Genomic DNA, 6,000 nt, shown 5'->3' with positions numbered 1-6,000 from the left:
GCATAGTTGCCCAGACCACCTATGTCAGTGTCCTGATGTCAAAATGGCATGGCCAGGGATTCCAGTTTGGTGGATCAGGGATGGATGTAGGAATCAACATTTTAAATAAGACACTTGATTTTGACAAACTCAAAAATTTGAGAAACCTCTAGACTTCCGATTTTTCCCAGTGACATGTTAACAGAATTAGTACTTATCTTTACTCTGCAGATTTCTGATAGACAAAGCCTATTTTTGAAGGGTTGCCCTGGAATTTTTAACTACAGGATACTCTTCAAAAGTTTTGTTTGTTTGTTTGTTTGTTTGTTTTTACCATACTTTCCTGATTCTAAGACACATTTCTTCACATGTTAATTAATAAGTTGGACTTTGGCCATCATGATGGAAGTTATTGCTTTTGTGTACACACCAAAATTTGGAGGAGGAGGTGTCAGTTACTTGGAAGAGAATCTCAGACAGTAGTGGGGCTAGATTTTAAGACATGCTGTATTACTAATGATCTTAATGGCCCAGGATCTGTACTCTGTGAAAAAGACATGATATTGACACATGGCTCAGAAGGACCAGAATTTGATATCATTTAGAAATATTTTAACTAATTTGTTGAATGTATATTTTTCTTCTTAAGAAAGTTCAAAAGTTCTAAATGAATAGAAATCTATGTCCAAATTAACCTAAAAGAGTGTTTTCAGTAAGTCAAACACCATACTTCAATAATAAATTTTTTAAAAAGTTTAAATAAAAATTCAAGAACTAAAGAAGCATTATGTCAGAGTTTAATTAGAAGAATTTTTTTCTCTTCATGACATTTATTATACTGATAACATTTTAGATTCAATGAAATACAGTTGTCCAAATAAATAGACCTTCTTTTATTTTGTTGACCTACCACCAACAGTTTGCTTTGCAGATGTTTTTACCAACTTTTAATCCACTGCAACTTTATGTGATAGAATCAAAGACCTTGCAAGCTGTCTGATAAACATCATCCTAACTTGGTCAAACTAGAGGTATTTTAGGGTGAGATAGATGTACTGTGCTTATGTATATGTGTGTGTACATGTATGTATATATTTCCATATTTGTATATATATGTGCCCATTCACGAGATATACATGCCCACTTTTAGCTCCAAAGTGCACACCCCCATACCCATGCACACACAGCCAGCTTATATTTCTCACAGTGGACCATGAGCCCGTGTATACACCACCACTTCCAGACAACATGCTGAGCCTGACTCCTTTGTAAATATATCTAGGAAGTACTCACTGAATAAAACATCAAACAATGTCTCCAAGAATGAAAGGGATCCAACATACCTTTGGCTTTCTGCATTCCAAGTGTTCTCAAGATGGCAAATCACAGTTTTAACCTTTACGCGGTCTAGTCCACAGAACTGGTTTATAAAGGATCAGCACTTATTATAATAGATAATTTGATGGGCGATGACCCATGCTAACTTTTTAGTATCAATGCCTTCCTTGTATGAACTTAAATAATGGAACTTCAAAGAAGGCCATGAATGATCACCTGGTAAGCACCCCGCATCCAAATGAGAGTCTGTACTGAAAACCCGACACGTAGGGTTAACTAATCCTCCCGGAGAATAGTTGGCAGGCACTTTTGAAGGGACTGGCGAGGAAGCCACTTAGTAAAGCTGTTTGAAAAGGAGATAACAAGTGCTGCATGCTTGCCATGATAACCTTTTAATTGGGTGAAACACACACACACACACACACACACACACACACACCCCATACAAGCAAAAAACAGTGAGGCACCCCCCCGCTAAAGAGTCCTACATGGTGAGCCTTCAAGATTGTGTACTTGCGGTTGGAAAGCTACGCAGACCTGCTGAAGGAAGACAGACTTCTCTTCTGTGGGGCTGGATACATCGACAGAGCACTTGACATTCAATTATTAGAGTCGGAGTCTTCAAATTGCAAAATAATGCTTTCCCCCACGTATAGTTCCACTGCTAGGGCAATTACCATGAACAGGTAATCAAAGACCTTTAGTACCTGAAAAGAGGAGAAGCAGGTCGAAGCAATAAACGTTGTCCCCCAAAGCTTCTTGAGCCCTAAACACACCAGAGCTCTGAGCTTAGAGCCCAAAAAGTCTGACTGAAGAAGTGGTTCAGGGTAAGTCGCTTACTCAACGGCTAAAGAAACCAGAGTTAAGAAACACTTTACACCTTGGAATTTTGTAATTTATTTTTTAACTAAATATATATTTTAAACTTTCCAGTTTATAAATAAGTTTAAAAATATATATTTTTAAACTTTCCAGTAGTTCTACAACATTAATATTTATGGGTTAGTAAGTAACTAAATATTTTCTTCATAAGAAAAAGAAATGATCAGATTGTGGGCAAATGTGTCCACAGTCAATGACCAAGGTCGCCTGGACCTGCTCCTCCATCCACCTGCTTGACTTCCTTTCTCCAGTCATTGAAATACTTCGCCCCCTGAGGCTGTGATGCCAGGAGCTGTGTGATGCCTTCCCTGATCTCCTCGCTGATCCCTCACCCATCTAGGCATGTCTACGCTTCTAGCACTGTCCTTTACATCCAGGGGCGGTCTAGTTTCCGTGAGCAGAAAGTGTTTCATGATTATTGTTGTGGTCTTCACAGTGCTCCGCTCTGGTCCTGCACATCCGAGGGGGACAAGAGATGGCATAGCCTCTGGGAAGAAATCAGCAAACCAGAGAGCCTCACGAACCCCATCTCCCCAAGGGGTAGTGAAGGGGCTGCACCTCCCCATGCCCAGCGTCCCCCCACCCTGCGCACCGTCTCAAGAAGCCCTGCTTTCAAGAGTGTGTTCTCACTTCACCCTCTTCTAAAATTAAAATGGTGGAAGCAGTGCCAGCATTTCATCACTCACACGCAACTGGGAACATTGATTGGACCACTTTCCTTTCTGCCCTGCCCCTGCTGGCCCCACCACTTCAGGCACCGAGCCCACTACTCCCTATGACCCCTCGCTCCTCTGTCACAAAGGAAAGGAGGGTGGAAACAGTAAATTTATTTCACCATATAGAGCAGTGGCTAAGAATGTCCCATTTGGGGGTCAAGTCACTTGGGTTCCAATCCTGAGTATACAGCTTATTAATACTACAGACTGAGCACAACATTTATGTCAGTAAGCCTTGATTTCCCCAGGTGCAGAAACAAATAAGAATGCAGATTTCATAGGGTTGAAGTGATGTATGGGGCCCAGGTCCTGGCAAGCAGTGAGCACTCAAAATGTGTAATAACAACATGGCCCTGGGCTGGGCCTCCACCAGATGCCTCCTCCTGCCGTGGCTCCCCATGATCCCATGATTCCTGATCTCAGAGCACCCAAGTGGAGGCACACAATGCAAAAAGAGGGGAGAAAGACAGTCCCCAGGAAGTGACAAAGCTCTGGCTGTGTCGCCACCCACTAACCCCGCTGACGCCATTTACATACGGTAGGGGGCAGGTGTGGATGAAGCTTCATTGACACAATAAAAAGCCAGTTTAGCCCCAGACTGTTAAAGTGGTTTATTTTTGTAGGCATGGCCTTGCACATGTGGAAAGAGCCCTCAGCATTGGTCCAGGATTTTGGGGGCTCTGGGGTCTGCAGCAGCCAGCTGCAAGGCTGAAGTTCAAGGCGGCCAGGAGTGGGACTTATTTATAACAGCCTCAGGTTTCCAAGTGAGCAGAACAACAAGACCTTGCATGAGATGAGTCATACCGACTCCCAGGATCAGAGAAGTCACAGAGGATCAAAGAACAGATGAGCCTTCCAGCTCCCTGCCCCTCTCAACCCAAAAGACGCCTTTCGGAGGGCTCGCTCTAATCTGTTCCAACTAATTTTCAGGGATTGAGTTGAGAGGAAGAGTCAACAGGAGATTTCGTTGCTATAGCCACTGGGATCCCTGACAAAGTGGGCTCCAGTGGAATAATAAAAAGCAACATTTTTCTCACAGCAGAATGTATGGAAGTCAAAACCTTACTTGTGATGAAGAGATTAAAGACATAACTTAGTAGCGTGTCAAGCAATCAAAAATAAACGGGGATGGCATTGAGCAACTTGCAATGCACCACAAATAAATGTTACTTATTTATTCAAGGACGCTTATGCAACTGTTTTCAAAGGGCGCATGTATTTTGCTTTTCCTGTTTAATTCTTTGTCCCGTTATGATGTCTGCCCACCAGCCACAGGGCAGATAGCAGAGTCATGTCACACACGCTGGATCACGACGTTCGGTTTTCATCCCACTGATCACCTCACTCTGCAAAGCAATGTAGTTTGGCACAGTGATCTTGGATTTTGGCGAAAGGACCGGGGAGCAAGGGACTCTCCCTTGTTTGTGTCTGTCGTGGGAGCCTTGCTGCCACCCACACTCCCCCATCCGTTCCTGCCCGGGTTTCTTGTAAACAAGGGCAACTGGCGGAGCAGTGCACATGCCCTAGATCTGCCAGAGCAGAGTTCACGGGGGAGATGAGACCGCTTTCCCCATGGCCCATCCTAGACCAGAGCACCAGAAGCCAAACAGAGCTATACTTTGGGCTGCACAATGAGGCACACTTACCTGGTGTCCTCAGAGACCGCAGACAAGACTAACATGACATGTTAGTCCTATCCCACTCATGCTTCCAGAGAGACTGGCCTTTTCTGGCCGAGGACCGAGATGCCGCAAACCAACTACAGAATTTCCCTATGAGCACCGGTGGTTAGGGAGGCATTCGCCCCTCTCCTGGCAGGATCACAGGCTGACCAGGACTAACTGCTCTAGGCACTGGGACATCCAGGTATCCACAGAGAGGCCAGACTCACCTTTTAACAAGTGAACTCTGACCTCTACCAGGTCTAAGCAGCTTCATATAGTCATACACCTGCCACCCATTCTGCCCACTGGGCCGTATCTAGGGCCCCTCTGAGCACAAAGGACAGATTTCTAAGGTACTCTTCCACCATTTGTCCCACCCACCCCAAATCCAGTCTTTGCCCTTTCCTGCCACGCTCCATGCCCCCATGGACTACATCTCTTAGGCTCGTTGGTTTGGATGCCAATGGGGATTGGAGGAGGAGAGAGGATTTTGGCGCTTCTTTCCCACTCCTTCCCTGCTTTAGCCTGTACTTGTGGCAGGGGCTGTGTTATTCCATGCTCAGGGCTCCTGCGGGGCACCCTCCTCCACAGCTGAGCTCTCCCGGGCGCTGAGGAGTAGCAGCAGCTCTCTGCTCTTGCAAGTCCCTGGGCAACTCAAGTCCCTTCACCCTTGCTTATACTTCGGTGAGTAGTCCCTTCATTAAAGTCTCTTCATTTAAACCTCCTGAGTCAGATTCTGTTTCCTGCCAAGATCTGACTGAAACCATATCTTTCAGCGGTAACATCCTGTGCTTTTCACACTTGTGCTCCGAGCAGACATATATATGCTTTGTTCAAACAGCATCCTGAAAGAGGTACATTACGGGCACGAGAATTATGACTTCTGATTCAGGTGGGTAGGTAAGGGGACAAGGGCTACTTCTTTAACTCAGGACTTTGGACTATAAAAGGATCCATTTATAATGATTAAGTCCAATTATGTCAAGTTTACTAAACAGTTACTTTGAAAATCACATATATAAACATATACATATATCTCAACTAAATAGTATCACTGGCAAGATTTCAGGTATAAACTTTGAGTTCACTCATGAATTGGAGAAAACACAAATCCCTGCTGTAGACTTCTCTGAATTGTCCCTTGTCTTCTACTTGCATTGTCCATATTTGGGTGATTCTTCTATGTATGTTCCATGTTGATCTTGTTCTGTGTCCAGGACTTGATTCCCCATCTAGAAAGTGAATGTCATCAAGGACTAAGCCTTCACTGCTAAATTATCATGAAGTCTTGGCTTCGTTCTGATGCATTTGGCAAAATGCTGGCTGCCTACTGCTTTTATTCCTTATTTCCCCATTGGAACACTAATCTTGTATTTAATAAGTTAAAAATATAGTGCAGGATGCCAGTTGTTGCCAATGAT

This window comes from Martes martes (genome assembly GCF_963455335.1).
Source record: "Martes martes genome assembly, chromosome: 5".
Classification (NCBI taxonomy): domain Eukaryota; kingdom Metazoa; phylum Chordata; class Mammalia; order Carnivora; family Mustelidae; genus Martes; species Martes martes.
This window is presented reverse-complemented; position numbering follows the sequence as displayed.